This window comes from Pocillopora verrucosa, chromosome 1, assembly GCF_036669915.1.
Source record: "Pocillopora verrucosa isolate sample1 chromosome 1, ASM3666991v2, whole genome shotgun sequence".
In the NCBI taxonomy this organism is placed as follows: Eukaryota; Metazoa; Cnidaria; class Anthozoa; order Scleractinia; family Pocilloporidae; genus Pocillopora; species Pocillopora verrucosa.
Genome location: NC_089312.1, coordinates 7,325,023 through 7,344,437, shown reverse-complemented (window position 1 = coordinate 7,344,437; position 19,415 = coordinate 7,325,023). Strand labels below are relative to the sequence as shown.

Here is a 19,415-nt window from a genome sequence, read left to right as displayed (position 1 = left end):
TACTCTAGCTGCATTCTTTTTAATTTATCAGGGTGTTCTGCTCTTTTTTTTTCCCACTGTGTACATGACGATGAGGTGAGTGTAAAAACTGACGTTAATTCTAGTTTAATTTTTATTTTCAAGTCGCTGGGTCTTGAGCGAATTCCAGTTGAGTGTTGAAAAAACACAAAAGCAAATTATATACACACACACACACACACACACATACGCACCTTTGGCAACTTGTGAGGACTGTGTTTACACACACCGCTTGCGGGGACCCCCCCTTCTGCTGGCAGTATCAAAATAAAAACTACGATGTTTGATGGCTTGTTTGCCTTACTCTTTATACACTTGATTAGAATTGAGGAAATTTCAATTTTTCTTATGGGGACTTCCTTATGGGGACCTGTCCATTACTCAACTTTGCCTACTTGTGGGTACTACTTTGAATATAAGACTTGTGAGGACATACTTACCTAACTTGTGGGGTCTCTGTTTCCACACCCCTCTTATGAGGACCACCTCTCCTTTTGCTGGAGAAGGCGAAGAAGTTTTGCTGAAGGCCTGGTACTTTCCTGCAGCGGAAGAAAACCCTCGTGATTAAATACTAATAATGAAGGCCTGTTAGCGTAATCGCCTTTGCAGTCGTTGTTTGGTCTTGCAATGGGAGAGAGATTGCACTGCGTGGCGAGACTAAACAACGGCTGCGACGGAGACTACCGCAAGTGTGACACCAATGCAGTTTAGTGTTGCTTAAAACTATTCAGACACCAGTGACAATAGACCAGAAAAACACCTGTGTCTAAATTCATTTCAGATAAATTGAATGGGTCTTTTTTGCTCTTTATTGAAAGAAATTTTTGTCGGAATCTTTTGAAGTTAATACTTTTTCTCTTTTTACAAAAATGAAAACGTCAGTCACTTAGTGTCCCACCTGAGCTTATCCATCCAAAGAAATAACTTTTGCATGCATAGCATGCCTACAATGAAGGATGACTGCGACTTAAGGAAGCCCAACTGAAAAAATTTCAAAAGTGACCCTTCAATTTGGGATAAAATACTCTTTGCAGGAAAGACGTAATCTTTATCTTTCAAATTCGAAACTCAAACCTGCGGGTATCTTTCTGTGAAGAAGGCAAGAGACAGTTGATATAACTCGAATCCTGTAATGTTTACAACAAAAGTCCAACTGTCACGCTTTCAATAACATCAACTCGACAGTAATGATTTTAGGAAAAGGGCACAAAAATATTTATAGTAAAAGCTTTCTGAATTCGGCTTCTTTGATTAAGAGATGGCTTTTCAGTTTGGTGTATGAAAAACCCATGATATTGGCCAGCTGGAGGAAAGGCAATACTTGACAAATACAAGTTGAGCACTACAATGGGTTCCATTTTGATAACACACCCTTTTTTTTAACGTCTAATTTGGGGGCTGAGGTTGAACGTTCTTTTTTAATGCAATTTGAGTCTGAAAACTTTCTTAAGATGTTCTGAAAGTTTTATTATTACGGACTAAATTCGACCACAATATGAGTTGTTCTTCAGTTTATCGTACAACAGTAAAAACCGCATTCTTAAGTATTTGAGTTTATTGTCCTGTTTGACCACAGTTTAACATTTCTTTTGCCTTTATTTATTCTTCTCATAAAAAAAAAGATAAAAAAGATGAGCAAAATGAAAAAGTTCTCAACTGACTCTCAGCCTGGGTATGTTCTAAGAATGTTTTAAAAATTTGGGCTAATCTCAGCCTAAACGTTCCTATTAAAAAAGGTTCTTATAAAAGAAAAAAAAGGATCTACTACTTGGAACTTAATTAATATTGGCTTCCATCCTACACGTAGCATATATATAAGCCAGACTGGTAAGCCCTCCTCATAATCTTGGAACTTCAGGTTGCTTTTCACAAAAAAAGAAGGCAAGAGAAGTTTGAAGTTAATGGAACTGTAACACTTTAATATAATTTTAAGCAGCGATATCTATTTAACTGTCACAGGAGAGTTATCAACCAAAGCCACTCACTAGTGAGTAGAGCAGATATTCTGCATCCCATGTTGCAGACATCTTCTTAGTGAGATTGGCCATAAAATTGTATGCTAATGACTAAAATTTAACTTAAGACGTAGTTTGGTTGCACAACCCTCTGATGTTGGTTTCACAATGCTTGATCAATAACAGTTCAATTCAACCACTGTAGTTATAAATTTTTTTGTTAAAATCATTATGCAAAACTCTCTCATTGGTTTTGCTTACACTCCAGAAATGAAGCACTCTTAGTTAGTGTATATTAAAATCCACCTCTGGAATTATCAATGATCAAGTGTAAGAGACTTAAAAACGGTAAAAATTCTGGATATAACCCTGAGCTCATAATTTCATAGAAGCTTTTTGTTGTAAAGAAGATATTGACCAATTAAAAACTAGTTAGGCCTACAAATGGATGGCAAATTGCTTCTAATATTTTGCAAAATACATATAACAATACTGCATTGTATATATTTATAACTTAACAAGGCCGGATCAGTGGTTACAAGCTACAATGCAATACTGGCTGAAACTACACCCTTTAACCAAACAGTAATGATATGGATAAAAAAAAATTATGTTTAGTCATATTAAGAATATTGGCGGGTATGTAAGGTCTACAGAGCTTACTATCAGGATGTATAGATTTGAGAATTTGGTAGCTTATATTGAGGTTGGTTAGGCTTATATCCAAATGTTCAGGGTGTTTTTTTATAACAGTATAACCCAAACATTTGCAGGAGCCTTAGATCCTGGCGGATTATACAATTCACTAAAACTGTAAGCGCAGGAGTATTTATAAGAAGTCTTGGTAGGGCTCACCTTCGGTAACAGTGATTACGTGATGAGAATCTACAGAAACTTTTTAAAATGATTGATAAAATAAAGGGAAGCTCTATTACTTTTGACGAAAATTTGAGGCAACTGGAACATACTATTTGCCCTTGAATCAGGAGACCCACACAAACTTTGACTATTAGTAATATTTTTAAATATTGGGAGATGCAAAGCAAAACACCCCTTAACTATCATAATGTTAGCAATTATGTCCAACATCATAACGAATATACTAATTATCTCAGTTGTATTTTGTTGTCCTTGCAGCTCTTGGGGTGAAATTTTAGCAAAGTAACAGGGTAGTCATTACGGGCAGGGGACCAGGGAGTTTCCTTAGCGAATATGAAGTTGACCACTGGCCACTTTCATAGAGGATAGAATAAAAATAGAACCAAAAAGGAAATCCCTAGCTGCTTAATTTCCTGCCTTCTTTCTGTAGTTACCCAGAAACTTGAGATCTTTGTGACAGCCCTGAGATTGGAAGAGTTTGGCAAAACAGTAGGTTACCCTGCACAGGATTAGTTATACTTTGAGTTAACAAAAACAGAACGATTCTATTAGTTATACTTAGGGGAACCTGCTTTTTCTTGTCAATCTGATTTTTCAAAAAGTATTAAACAGCATGCCGGTCCTTAAGTTGTTTGTATTTTAAAAGCAAGTGTTGCACTAAATGCACCATTTGCTTTTAAAATACAAGTCTAAAAGTTTAGTTTTCTTAATAACGTCATTGTTGGACAAAGTTAAATATGTGATGCCAAACCCTTTCAATTGGTTATATCTTAATACTCCAATCAAGAGCTAAATAGAGCACTCTTAGTTTGTGTAATACTGAAATCTACCTCCATAGTTATCAATGACTGAATTTCAGAAAGTCGAAATAATGTAAAAATTCTGGACACAACCCTAAAATCCTATTTTTAAGCTAGCTTATTTTTAAATTTTGTCCAATTATAAAATTTTGAGTTGGAATTACAAGTGGATAACATTGATTCTAAGACTTTTAAAAGTTTTGATGTCAATACTACAGTTTATATCATTTAACACTTGAAAAAGCCAATTTAATGGAGGATTGGTGGCTTACACTTTGGGGGGGGGGGGGTTATTTTGGGATTGGCCTATATCCAAAAATTTATGGTAGAATTTAACATATTCTATTTGTCGTTGAATCACAGGGTATCCACGCAAACTATGACGGTAAGTTTTTTTTTTAAATATTGGAGATGTGTGGAAACAGCAAAATACCCCTTAAGTATCATGAATTACTGTTTTTTGTTGTCCTTGCAGCTATTGAGGTTGAATTTTAGCAAGGTATTAAGGGTTGTCATTAAGGGTGGGGAAAGATCAGTTCACTTAGCCATTTTTAGCGGCAAGAACCCTCTTTCTCCAATGTCAATCTGATTCTTAACAAAATATTTAACAGCATGCCAGTCCCTACCATCTAATGCACCATTTGCTTCTAAAATACAGTTCTTACAGTCCAATTTTCCCGTAAAGCGTCTTTCTCTGACAAATGAACTAGGGTGCTTAAAAAACTGCCTCCTTCTCTTCTTCTGTACATAAAACATGGGCATCTTACTCTCTAAAGAAAATCAAAATAAGCACAACAAGTAAGCTTTCAGCTAAAACTTACTCCTCTTATAATTATAACATTTTCTCTACTTACTCTTTGACTTTGACATTCCCCGGTCTACATTTTCCATGTCCATGTGACTGCTGCGTTTTTCGGGGGGAGGGGGGAAGGGGGAGGGTTAATTTCTTTACAAGTAGTCCCCGTAAGTAACTGTGTATTAGCATGTCGCCACAAGAATGGAAAGTAGTCCCCATAAGTAGTTGTGTGTTAGCATGTCACCATAAGTACGGCAAGTAGTCCACATTAGTAGCTATGTAGAGCTTTTCCCTTTAAAGTGCCTATGACACGAAATTTTGAAATTTTTTATTTTGCATTTTCTGGTTGATAGCTGTATTTAAAATTAGAGATCATTAACCATAGCGCTTAGCGAGTTCTCCTTGACCAATTTTTTTGTCCATTGGAAGTACGATTTGGCGGCCAAAAAGTGTCGCCACTAAGCGAGCGGCCAAAATCATGTTATATAGCTGTGACGTAGAAAACTGTGAAGACGCGTAAGCAATTATGGTGGAGAAAGGAGAAATATAATAGAGAGGACGAACATAGTGCGTGGCTGGAGCGCCCAATGATGTTCGCTACAAGAATAATACACACAAACCGGGCAAGCTCCTTCTTGATGTTTATTTCACGCGCTTGAGATGTACTCACACTTTTTGTCTTTCCACATGACTACATTTGCGCTTTTCTTATCGTATGAATATCATACCAATTGTAGCTTCCATCGTATTTTGATAAAAGATTTACATCAATTGTAATGAAGTTCAAGCCCATGAAGTTCAAGCCCTTTCCTGAGCTGACCGATATCCTGTTGCGTGAACAGTGTGCAACCTCTGACGGATAATGGCATAAAAACAAGCTTAAAGGGGCCGTGTATTCTCCTAACCTAGGTTTCCGAAAATCCATCTCACGAGCTATCAATTCCCCCCTACCCTCAAGAAACCAAAAGTAGCAATATTAGCAATTTCATTGGGATAACAGCACCGCAACGATATAAATAAGGAAACACAAATTTTATTGAATTAGATAGTAACGAATTCAAGTGCCGTATGAAAGTCGATACGTACGAAATATTCATTAATAATACTGATGTCCGTTATTTCCTTTGTGCGGAATGGGTCATATGGCAATGCTGCACTTAAACTAAATAAGGTTTTTTTCTATTAAAATGCCTATATGAGATTAACTTGAATCAGATAACTATAAACTCACTCGTTTTCCTTTCGGTTTGACTGGCTCGACGACCGTGACCATGGCTTCTGCCTTTGCAATCTATGGGAGAAGGAGCAACTTGCAGTAGAACTGCTCGATTACTCTTCGGTGGAAAATCATCGTGCCTCGTGATACAACTGATTATTTCTTCAAAAGTTAGCTTTTGGTTTACCAAGGGAATTTCTCTACAGCAACGAAACACTAGAGCACTGACCGAGAGGAACCTAATAATATTGGTCATGAAACGGATGTAAAACAGTCGTTGCCGCATTTAAAAAATTTGCCTCTGCTTCACGCCCGTGACAAAAAGAATGACATGTTTCTTTATACATGGAGATCATATTATTGATTTCTTTTCACAGCGTGGATTGGCGCCATGGCCATGGGTTCTAATTTTTTTTTTGGTCTTATATCAAGTGCATTGTGTGATCGTCTTGGATGCCGTGTTGTGTCCTTTGCTGGTGCGTTACTATCCGTCCCAGGGTTGTTCCTAACCTCCTTCATACAAGAAGCTCATAAAATGTATGTGACCTACGGACTTGTAGGGGGAGTGGGTTCTAGTTTCTCCTATGTGTCGTCTATCGTTGTCCTGGGTGAATACTTTAATAGAAGGCGCTTGCCAATGGGATTGCATCATGTGGAGGTGGCGTAGGCTCTCTTGTTACCGGGCCGGTCATAAATTACCTACTGGCATCTGTCGGATGGAAACACTCACTAACAATGCTATTGCAACAGAAACGAACAGAGCTATCCACAAAACACAAGCGCAGCAAACTAGACATTCAGTAACGGAAATTTTTGTTCTAATCTTGACCTAAACAATGCAAGCGGGAAACTGCCTTTGTCAGTCTTCGTATAAATCTTCGTTTGATGCAGCGCGGTTCTCCTTCTTAGGGCTGAACCGTACTCGCAACTTTTATTTCTTCTTTATAACTTGAGTACGATGTATTACAACTCTCGGTAGAGCTTACTTAAGGTAGGTAGACATCGCTATCGGTCGTTATTTCAAAATTATTTCAGCGCTGACTTATACAAAATTGCAAGAGATGTGAAAGGTATTTTGGTGTAGACTGAGAGTTTTCACAGTTTTCTACGTCATCAGCCGCTAATTCGTTACCAGTCCACGGGACACTTTTAAGACAAAAGCACTTTAGGGCCCGAAAAAAACCGAGTTTTAAGTCTGGGACTATTCTTCAATCGGAATTGGTTTGTACATATGATAAGCTTAATATTTACGCAAAAAAATTCGTGTCATAAGCTCTTTAAGAATGGCAAGTAATTCCCATAACTAGTTGTTTTAGAATGTCCCCATTAGTATGGCTGGTAGTCCCCATAAGTAATTGTTTTAGCATGCATATCCCCTTATGCACGGGAATCTACGAACGCGTGACCGCCACTTTGAAAAAGTGACCGATGTACCTTTGGACGAGGTTGGCAGCTAAGCATGAAACGGTCTAGGATCACTTCCTAGTGTAGTTCAACTTGGTAAGTGACCGATCTTTCCTCTCTCTTTTTTAACATAGTTAGCACCTTAAACGTGTTTGTGAAGAACAAAAAAATGTGTAGTTTATGGCTCTCAAGAACAATATTGACAGAAGAACAAGAGAAATTAGTTATGAAATTGAAACCACCTACAATCTTGTACTCACCATTTCAGTCATCTTCCGCCAGTGTTTTCCTTGTGAACTTTCTTGTTTCACCTTGACCGACTGTAAGAAGAAGCTTGCTCACTTTGGAAATTTCAACTGCAGATTCGTGAAGACAGTAGAAGTCTCCATGCACTTGGATTTCATGACCAAGGTGTCTTGCTTAGTCGGTATACCTCTGTTCCTTTGAGAGAGACTACTTGGGAAATGGTTGCCATATACTTTCTGAGTTTGGTACTGGCTATCTCTGTAAGGTTTGACAGAGGTGGGCCGCCTTCCATAGCAAATTTGACTGTCTGTTTGACCTAGCAACTATTAAATGGATTTTCATCTGGAATACCCACGGCTTTCCTTGTCTTGTTGAGGAGGTCGATGCTGTTTTTCGCCTCAGGTGTCAAAATTACTGTTACAGTCCTGCTCCACTTACTACGAATCTCAGCTATGTCTGATCTGTTTTAAAAATATGATAATTAAAACATAAATTACGTTTACTCAAACAATATTTTACAAACTCAAATTATAGAAATTCCCCCCAAGGTATTAAAATATAAAAAATGAAACAGAAATATTTTCTTTTTAATGGCCCAAAAAGGCATTATTAGCATCAGAAAAACACGTCATTATGCTGAACATTTTGAAGACTTCATAAAATGTTCTCACTGCCTTTGCTGTAATTGTGATATCATGACATCAGGATGTGCAATGTGTTACCCAGTCAGGGTTGATGAAAATACCAAGGAGAAGGGGGCAAGGCTAAAAAGAATGACTTTCCGGATTTAATTTAGAAATTAGAAAGCTAAAATAGGCAAAAAAAAAATAAAGAACCAAAAAAAAAGGAAAAACCAAAAAAGTATCGATGCAACAGCATGAGACTCTTTAATATTATAGTACATTTTTGCAATCATAATATTATCATTCCACAGATTTAGCCACCAGTTAGATCTACCCTTCCTGGTTTCATTGTTGTTGTCAGGCAATGTTTTTGGTCAGTCAGTTTGAGTGTCTTAAAGAAGCTCAATTCCAGAATTTTCATGACATTTTCCTTGATAACTGGAGACTTTGTTGAAGTAGGAGATGAAAATACGACTTAAATAAGGTTTGGACTAAGATAGGGCAAGCATGCTATGTTATAAGCATGTTTAAAAGTGTTATTATCGTAATAATCATTATTACCTGACACAGAATGAAGGACTTTTTCAGGTGCATTGCTCTGCGATGCATTATTCCACCGTTGTAAGAAGAAGGAACTGGAGATGTAGATTTCTTTCCCCTTTGAATTCAAGAGGAAAAATAGTGAGTTATGCTGAAAGTCTTGCTTATGGCAAGACTGGAACAAATAAAAAAAGCTTAATTACTATAACTTGAAACTTCTAAGTTAGGAAAGCATTATAAATATATATGCCCCAGTGGGAAAAAAAAGAAGTTGATGAGAGATTCCTAGGCCCAGTTGTTCAAAGGCCAATAAGCATTAACCCAGGGTCAAATTTTTATCCAAGCTTCTTTATTCCTTCTTTCAAAAGCCTTTTTTGGATAATCTTCTCTTTTCTTTTCATAGCATCCAATTTTTAAATTGGAGACAAAAAGAATTATATTGAATTTTCATTTAAAGCTTTCAGATCTGAAACCAGATTTCACACTAAGCCTGGATTATCCAAACCTAGCTTTGAACAACTCCACCCGAAAAAGGATTTGGAAACCCCCCCTTACAGAAATTCTTTGCAATAAGGGAGCATGATCAGTTCAGTATACAAAAGTGTAAGTAAGTGAAAGTAGAACATGACCTGTCGGTGGAAATTTGACTGAAGCAGTTATACAAAAAGGCAACGTTGGTTGAGCAAGGACAACTACTGTGGAACTGAATGGCCAGATTAAGAGATGATCATATTGTTCAAGATACGGGCCAGACAAAAATCACTCCAAATTAAAACAATCCAACCAGTCAATAAAATAAATCTGAGTAGTTTAGGATTGATCACTAATTGTGTTATTGTACTAGTTAGATGTTTCTTTCCAGTTTGTATCTCCCTTACAATGCCATTTCGTAAAATGATACTCTCTGATAGACCTGTGTGGCAAGTGGTCGCTTATTTCAGCATAACAAGTTCCTTTTCCTTCAAAATATGTCAGGTAATTGCTTTATATGTGGCTATCAATATGAATTTAGTGACTACCTTTAAATTAAGCCAAATTGAAAGGCAGAGATTCTAATTATTCGATTGCTTTGTAATTCGCTTCATCGTTTACCCAGCATTCCTTATCACACAACCCAAGTTTCCACTCGTGAAATTGCTGCAAAGAGTCTGCAGATATTTAGTTATTCTGATTCATGGAGGAAACATCCTTAGTTGTTATGATAATTATCTGGAATTGTTCATCAACATCAGCCATGTTGTTGCTCTCGTTCATATTTTGTTCTTTGTTGCGTTGCACCTTACTCTCAACTTTGCCATCTTACTGGCATCTTACCTTCATTAACTACATGGTTAAGAAAAAGGAATGTAACAGTTTTTTTCTTGTTTTGTGATAATCATTATTTCTTAGTAGAGCCAAACTTCATTTAATAACTTCAACTCTTCTATGTCAAAACCACCATCTTTTGACGCATTAGTTCCTGGGAGTTTTGTCTGAGAATGTCTTTCGAAGCTATTCAAACCGTTTCTTTTAGTCACTTTGAGGGTCTGAAGAGCGAAATTGTCCAAAACACCGTTTATAGATACTGTTCTTTCAGATGCAAATCATAAGCTTCCGCAGTTTGGTTATGCACAAAAAGCAGTCTTACACCTTTTGCTTTTCCTCCTCCCCTTTTCTTGCACTTTTCTTACACCACTGTTTTACTTTTAGCCGTGGTATTAATAGTTCATTGTTTTTATGATTTTTAAGGCTTTTGTTTGGTTGCAACTTACCTTTGACGTTGGAAGAGAATGTATAATGATATTTATGAAGACATTTGAAATGGCAAAAGCCACTTGCAAAAAACTCAGTGGGGATTTGATATTGGAAAACTATTTCTGTAACATCAAAAAATATCTTTCATTTTCCAAAGAGCCCTAAGAATTGATGGGCTCAGAGTGTAAGGAACATCTGCAGTTTATATAATAGAGGGTGTTTGTATGTACATACCAGTTTCCAAGGAGTCTGTAAATAGACAGTCATTGATCTGATTCAGGGAGTAAATCTCTTCAGAATTTGTTGTTACATCTATGTGGAAACTTTCATCATTGTCAGGACTGCTGTTGCCCTTGTTCATATTTTCTTCTTTTTTGTGTTGCACCTTACTGTCCCATTCTTTAGTCCATCTGCCTTGCTCTCATTACCTAAGTGGTTAAGAAAAAGAAATGTGTAGAGTTTTGCTAATTTGTGTGAAACCAGGAATGAATAATTGGAGCCATCATCATAATCATTGTCGTCATCATTTGAAGTATTATTAAAAAAATAACTTTTAGATTGTTTTGACCGAGGACGGTATGAGTTGTCATGATATCTAGACAGATTGTATGGTATTTGCAATATTCATGTTAAGAGAGATTAATATACGTAATCATAACAGGACTGAAACGGTTTGCATTTGAGTAAATCTAATTCTGGAATGGAGAATTAAATGTTATAATTTTTTATCCTAAGGGCTATGAATGTTCCCCTAAAAAAACGAAACAAAACAAAACAAAACAAGAAAAAAAAAACGAAATTATCTTTAGAAGAGATGGGGCAAACACCCTGATAGCTCATGGGGTCCATTACACTGAAACACAAGCAAAGAAAAGAGTTGCTGCAGTTCTGTTAAGTATGACACAAGTCTCCCAAAACAAGTTATTAATGGTTAGGTTGCAATACCTTTTAGCTTTCGCCAGGGAAGATCTCTAACTTCATGGTCACAGTGTAGACCTTCACCGTTCCGAAGTCCACAAAGGGCAAGGCACACTTTGTCTTCACCGTTAATCTTTCTCATTTGCTTTATTTAATGGATTATCGTTTTTTAGTCTTCCAAGTCCAGCAGAGAATGTTGCATCAAGGCTAGAAAATCCACAAAAATCAAAGTTATAATTGGAAAAGAGCAGTCTCAATTTGTTCCTTGTAAAAGTGTAGTGTAAGGTTTGATGACTTAGTTTCAGTTCTTCCTTCGGTTGTGTGGCGCAGACCAAGCCCATCTAAAATTACACAACTACTTTATTTACAATGAAACTTAAATGCAACTCATGATAAAGCCAAAAGAGTGCAAAAAAAGTACCATATATTTTGATGGTAATTTTATTTCATTTGGAGTAATATGCAAATGATGACAAATCATGAAGCACATTACACACAAAATAGTATGTATTTCAGTATCAGTGATTAACAATCTCATGAAGCCTATTTGAATTCATTCAGGTCGATTTGTGTACAGTAGTCTTAGGACAGCCTCCCCCACTACCTTAAAACCTTTTTTGTTTAACTTAGCGCTTACGGTTAGTGACGTTTTACTGTATTATAATTAAAATAACTTACCGTAAACACTTGAATCCATCCTTAAAAAAGAAGAGAAAGCTTCTTAGTTCTTCCACATGCAAATCTTCTCTTTGATAACCTTCATCCTCTGAGACAAGTTCCCCTTTATATTGAAGAGGGAGATCACCCTTTGAAAACTTCTCTGTTGGAACACACCTCACCCTTAAAACAAAATTATGCCAAATCCGTTGATCATTTTGCTTCCCTTTTTGTGGCTACTTCCTCCTGTGGGAGGCAAAGCCATATATATTATCGAAATGAGTAAGTAGCTGTAAATGAGTTAATCACTCATAGCCTTAACCCCTTAACTCCCAAGATCTGATTGGTAATTCTCCCTTCTAGCTGCTACACATATCCTTGCAAATTAGTTGTGAGAATTTGGTGTTAGATCAGGACAACAACTTCTACCTGATAAGCTTGAATATTCTCATGAGCTGTTTGCAAGATAATATAAGGACATTATTGGGAGAAATTTCATGTTGATCACTTCTGGGAGTTAAAGGGTTAGAGATAGAACAGTTAGGTTCTCGAGCTAGTCCCTATAAATTTACCGTTATTATCTTTATTATGATTATTTGTTACCATTTAGTTATTGCCTGAATGTCAGTCAATCACTATATTCGCGAAGCATCTTTCTCTCCACAAACAGGGTACTCATAGATACGTGGGTTACGGCAGTTTACTGTTTTACATGTGAATGGAAATTTTCTGCAACACTACCCTCTAGCATCATGATACAACCCCTAGCTATCTTCAATGCTATAAAAGTCATACTATATCAGTGGCCACATGCAAGGTTAGGCTGCCTATTTTTTAAGCTAGCAAGAAAAGTAATGTAATTGCCTTTCCATGGTCTATTAGTAATTTCCAAAGCGTTCCAATTTTCTAAAGCTGACCCTCTTCGTCTAAACCATTCTAATAATATTGTTTTTTTGGTATTGTTCTCTTTTGTTTGCTCTATCTGTGTCACACATATTACCTTTGGCTACGATTTTAGTCGAACAGTTTTTCCCTGGACACAATAAGATGTACGAGGAAGTTTAGCATAAAATAGAGTCTGAAAGGGATTGTAGTCTAATGATCTTGGACTAAGAGGAAGAAGGAGTTTTGTTGCAGTTCCATGTCACCTATATGCGGGGTAGCTGTAAAGTACATTGAATTGCCTTCAGTTGGGGATCTGAGAGTCTGACAAAACCGATGTACCTCCCTCGGTCATTCTTTGTTGTAAAGGACTGCTACCAAATAAATAAACAAACTGATAAAAAATACATAACCACAAAATTTTTAAGATCAATAAATTTACACCATTTTTTAAGCTGTGGAGTATTCCGAAGGACGCATTCTTTTGATTTCTTAAATCTGAAAAGGCCGCCCTTTTCCTCCAAAAATCCCCAAAAACGGGCTTACGCCAACTTTAAAATCATATATGGAAATGTTGCAACAGTTTCATGAATCTTTCCCGGTAGTGACAAAATCTCTACTGTGATCCGCATGATTCTGACCTTCCCTTAGCAAATAGCAGCAGACGTTTCTTTCTCGCGGGCCGGGCAAAAGACAACGAACGCCCTATTCACGTACATTTTGTAAATTTTTCCAATAAAAAAAAAAAAAGTAGCAAACATTTGTCCAACTCGAACACAACAGACAAATTTTTAAAATAAACTTCAGTGTTCTACAAAGCTGCACTTCATCGCATAAATTCATAATCATAGTAAAAGGTGATAAGATAACGCGGGTAATTTTATTTTTAGATTATGAGGGGACTCTGTGAATTACTATGGCGCTATATCCACAAAAAGATTACCCCGATTGGCGCCCGTTTTCCAGCAAGGCTTCATTAACTTAATTCACAAATAAATCACATCAAAGGAACGTTTTACTTACGCCGTCTTGAGAAATTTTGCGTCCTTGGGCCGATTTGTACAGATCAATTTTTGGCCCCTCATTAATTTCCCGCCAATTTATTCCCTGTCAAATTTCTTGGTCACTTTCCCCCACACGATTCCATCGAAATGCTCTCGCTCTCCTTAGCAAAGTTTTAACCCTTAAATTTATATTTGGTAAACATTGTGATCATCGTATTTACACTTTTCGCCGAGTGATCAGTGATTAAGAACGGGGACCTTCTCAAATAGATAAATCCGTCTTTTCGTCTCAATTTTACCCAAATTTCTTACTCGACCAACTAAGTAACTTTCTGTACGGCAAATTCTGTTAAATTAAGTTCATTATTTAAAAAAAAAAGAATTCGATAGCTTCAAATTTATCCTATAATTTCATCATGACAATAACAACAACGAATAACCAGTAACAGCATGACAAACGATTTTGTGTACAGACCGTGTGGGCACCTTAGGTCGCTATCATCGCAAAAAATTATCTTGAGGGTCATATTGCAGCACAGAGAATATTAGCAACTTAAGACCGCGCAAACATGTTATAAACTCATACTAAATAATATGGCCATTCCCGCACAAGAAAAAAAAATTCCGTTTTTTTTTTTTTAACAAATCCCCCGAATTTGAAGTAGATTTTCAGCTAAAAACCAACACGGTAAATTATTTTTAAAGTAAGTTCTGATAAATAACGTCCAGGTTTCTCCATTAAAAGGTTCGATATGCAGTTGTACTTCATCACATAAATTAATCAGCACAGTAATAGATTACAGGATTGCGCGGGAAATTTTGTTTGCAGAGCACATGGGGACTCTTACTATGGCGCTGTATCTCTACGAAAAAAGTTACCCCTTGTATTTGAGTAGCACCAGTTTCCAGCAAGATTTCATCGCCTAAATTCATACGTAAATCCTATTAACGAAACAATTTAACTTACGCCGTCTTGAGCAATTTTGTGTTCTTGAGCCACTTTGCACTGTTTTATTTTTTTGCGTGTGTTATTAATTATTACCCGCCAATTTTTAATGTCGAATCTGTTGCTGTCTTTCTGCCGCACAATTTCATGGAACTTTCTTCGCTCCCCTCAGCGAAGTTTTACCTCTCAAGTCCATGGTTTGGAAACATCGTCAAGTCTATTTGGTCATACTATTTTCGCAATTAATTAAATATTTTGCCATGGATATAACCCACCATGTGGGGACCTCTAAATGACGAGAAAACACATCCGTGCATTTTAATTATCATTTCACCCGATTTTATGAGTCGACATAGCCTCTTCCAATAGACATCTTACCAAAAGAAACAATAAATTGTTCTCATTAAGCTTCTGCCCTTTTCCATCGTTAAACTGCTCACGCCTTATGTACAGACTCGTCACCATCATGCACCAGATTTTATGGGGACCTTCGCAAGGAAAAAAGGTGCCCTCTCTTCGCAATTTTATCTGAATTTCTAAATCGACTGATCGAAACGAGCGACTAGATTAAATCCTTTAGACTAAGTTCAATTTTTCCGTTGAAAAGGCTCGGTACTTTCACTTCAACACATAAATTAATCATGATAATCGCAGTAATCAGTAACACTGCACGACAGAGAATTTTGTCTTTGGACAATGTGAGGACCATGTTAAAATTTGGTCCGATGTCACCCAACAGAACAGAACAGAAAAGTGAAAGGTGAAGAACATAACGATGACTTATAGCTTACCTTTAAAATAGTTACATTTTGGCTCTGCTTATACTCCAGATGCAACTGAACTCTCATGGAACTTGCTATGCTTATCATACTGGCAGTTGGGCTTATGTTTCATTAACAGATCAGTAAAAAAATGCAAAACATTTGGATTTATCACAACACTTAGAAGTAGAGATAACGCACGTCACGAAAAAACATTTTCACTCGGTTCTTTAGACAAAAAATAGTCTTTTCATCTTTCTTATCCTTTGACAAATTTCGATCACCTTTGGTCCCCTAAATTGTTCGTTGCCCCAAGACCGGAGCAATGGGAACTACAAAAAAAATAAATTTATGCCGTCTAATGTTTCCTATCTTGAACAGATTCACTCACCACTCCGTGGGTCCCCTTAATTAGGGTTTTTATTTTTCGATACATTACACTGAAGTCAAAACGTTAACAAATTGTATCCCTCTGCTACCCGCCAGTAAACGTTTACTTATTGCACTGACTTAGTAGACAGCATAAGCAGCCTTTGCCCACCGAGCATTTTGTTTATTATTTCACCCGATATAGCCTCTTCCAATAAATATCTGACCCAAAGAAACATTAAGTTGCTCTCATTAAGTTTCTGTCCTATCACCAAACTGCTCATGCCTCATGTGCAGACATTTTGTTATCATGTAGTGAAAAATTATGGGGACCGTCGCAAGAAAAAAAGAAAGCCGCTTTCTCTTCGCAATTTTACCCTAATTTCTTAGTCAACCGTTCAATTCGAAACGACCAGCTAAATAAATTCCCTCAAACTAGGTTCAATTCTTCTCTTGGAAAAGGCATGGTGCTTTCATTTCATCGCATAAATTGATCATGATAATCACAGCAATCAGTTACACTGCACGACTAAAATATTGTCTTCGGACAATGTGGGGATCAAGTTAAAATTTGCTCCGTTGTTCACCAAAGATTATCCGGTAGGGACAATGTAGAACAGAAAAATAAAAGTTAAGAACATAGCGACTTATAGCTTACCTTAAAATAGTTTCTTATCCATTGACAAATTTCGATCACCTTAGGTCCTCTTAATTGTTCATTGCCCCAGGACCAGAGAAACGGGGACTATACAAATAAACAAGTTAAAAGATCAGTAAAAAATGCAAAAAATTTGGATTTGTCACAATACTTAAAAGTAGAGATAACGCACGTCGCGAAAAAACATTTTTCACTCGGTTCTTTAGACAAAAAAAATAGTCTTTTCATCTTTCTTACCCGTGGACGCATTTCGATCACCTTTGGTCCCCTTAATTGCTCATTGCCCCAGGACCAGAGAAATGGGGACTACACAAAAAATAAATTTGTGCCGTTTAATGTTTCTTATCTTTAACAGGTTCCCCTTAATTAGGTTTTGTTGTTTCGATACATAACACTAACGTCAAAAAGTTAACAGCTTCCATCCCTCCTGCTTACTGCCAGTAAACGTTGACTCATTGCACCGACTTAGTTTATAGGAGAAAAAGCAGCCTTTAACCATCGTACTTCTGTTACAGAATTGTGCGGGAAATTTCGTTTGCAGAGCACGTGTGGACTTATTAACTATGGCGCTATGTTTTCACAATAACTTTACCCCGTGTATTTGATGAGCACCCGCTTCTAGCAAGATCTTATCTCCTAAATTCATACATATATTCCATCAACGTAGCATGTTTACTTACGCCGTCTTGAACATTTGTTTTTTTGGGCCAGTCTGTACTGTTTTTATTTTTTTGTGTGTGTATTTAATAATTTACCGCCAATTTTTATTTCCTGTTGAATCCGTTGCTTTCTTTGTGCGTCAGGATTCCATCGAAATGATATCGCTCTCCTTAGCAAAGCTCCACCTAACAAGCCCATTATTTGGTCAAAATTTTGAAAATGACAATTACATTTGCGCTAGAAATTTTACCTAAGTCATAATCCACCATGTGGGGACCCTAAAAATGACGAGAAAACACATCCGTGCATTTTGATGATTATTTCACCCGATATAGCCCTTTCAAGAGATATCTTACCAAAGGAAAATAAGTTGTTTTCATTAGGTTTCTCGTCTTTTCTATCGCAAAAATGCTCATGCCATATGTGCAGACATATCGTTATCTTGCAGTAAAAATTATGGGGACCGTCGCAAGCAAAATAGAAAGCCGCTTTCCCTTTGAAATTTTACCTGAATTTCTTAGTTATTTGTTCAAAACGAGCAACGAGATTAATTTCCTTAGACTAAGTTCAATTTTTCTTTTCAAAAAATCCTTTGGGGCTTTCATTTCATCACATAAATTGATCATGATAATTTGGCTGATGCGCCATCAACAGATCAGTAGGAAAATGCAAAACAATCAGGATTTGCCAAAACACTTAAAAGTAGAGATATCGTGCGTCACGAAAAAACATTGTCAATCTTTTTTATCCTTTGAAAGTTTCGATTACCCTGAGTCCCTTAGTTGTTCATTGCACCAGGACCGGAGTAACGGGGACTATACAAATAAATAAGTTTATACCCTGTAATCTTACATATCTTTAAATTTATTCCAATTTTCACCAAAGACTATGCGGCAGGGCAACAAAGAAGCTTACTGACCTATAGCTTACCTTTAAAGTAATTACATTTCGACTACGCTTATACCCTAGAAGCGCCTGATTTAACTTAATTCTCTAGGAACTTGCGATGTTTATCATACTAGTATTGAGCTAATGGGTCTTGGACAAATCAATAGTAAAATGCAGAAAAAATCGGAATCTCCCAAAACACTTAGAGGTGGAGATAACGCGCGTCACCAAAAACATTTTTCATTGTTCTTATGCATTGATAAATTTCAATCACCTTAGGTCCCCTTAACTGTTCATTGCCATAGGACCGGAGCAGTGGGAACTATACAAAAGAATAAGTTTATACCTTTTAATCTTCCTTATCTTTAAAATTCAGTCCGATGTTCACCAAAGATTACACGGTAGGGCAATGCAGAGCAAAGAAGCCACCCTAGAACCTCCTGATTTAACGGAGGTCTCAAAGAACTTTGCTATGCTTATCCTACCAGAAGTTGGGCTGATACGTCATTAACAGATCAGTCAAAAAAATGCAAATCATCTGGATTTCTCACAACACTTAAAAGTGTAGATAACGTACGTCAAGAAAAAAACATTTTTCAGTCGGTTCTTTGGGCAAAAAAAATCTTTTCATCTTTCGTTTCCGTTGAAAAATTTCGATCACTTTGGTCCCCTTAATTGCCCATTGCCCCAGGACCGGAGAAATGAGGACCATACAAAAAATAAGTTTATGCCGTTTAATGTTTCTTATCTTTAACAGGTACTCTCGCCATTCCGTTGGTCCCCTTAATTAGGTTTTGTTTTTCTGATACACTGACGTCAAAAAGTTAACAGCTCACAACCCTTCTGCTACCCGCCAGACATCGTTGACTCATTCCACTGACCTAGTTAATGACAGTATAAGCAGCCTTTGACCACCGCAGTTTTGTTACTTCCTACAAAGAGTGGTTTAGTGAAAAACACAATTCCTTGCGTACTCATACCGAGTGACAAAACAAATTGATCCCTACATTTTGATCACCCATTCACAAGAAATATTCAGACAAATGTTACGATTCACAAACTGAAATTGGACCTGAATGAAGTTCTAAGTAGGTTAAATGACGAATTCATCGCCATGTCGCAGACAAGAAGTAGTCCTTTGGTCGTTCATTGCTATCACCTTTGGTCTGCTTAATTTGTCAATGCTCCAAGACCGGAGCAATGGGGTCTATAAAAAGAAATAAGTCTATACCCTGTGGTCTTTCTTATCTTTGGCAGTTAACTTACCGTTTCAATTAGTTTCTTCTCCATTGAATATATTTTAATGGCAGAACATTATTAGATGACCCAGCCACAAAGTGAGCACATTTACCGACAGGACAAACTACTAAGGAAAACAAGACAAAATAAATGTGATGTGTTACTTTGGAAACTAGGTGAACGCGTCAAGCAAAGTGCGGTATCTCATCGGGGAGGATCACA

General features: G+C 36.9%; 1 long non-coding RNA gene across 2 annotated transcripts; it reads right to left on the bottom strand.

Moving 5' to 3' along the window:
• Window positions 1-7,334: 7,334 nt before the first annotated feature.
• Window positions 7,335-16,466, bottom strand: LOC136284306 (uncharacterized). 2 transcript variants are annotated; one of them, XR_010719126.1, is made up of 6 exons: window positions 16,407-16,466; window positions 11,808-11,969; window positions 11,157-11,336; window positions 10,446-10,639; window positions 8,499-8,595; window positions 7,335-7,775 (listed from the first exon to the last, which is right to left on the bottom strand). It is a non-coding gene; the product is annotated as an uncharacterized lncRNA (long non-coding RNA). The 2 variants fall into 2 exon arrangements; XR_010719125.1 differs by lacking the exon at window positions 16,407-16,466 and adding an exon at window positions 15,410-15,464.
• Window positions 16,467-19,415: the final 2,949 nt, after the last annotated feature.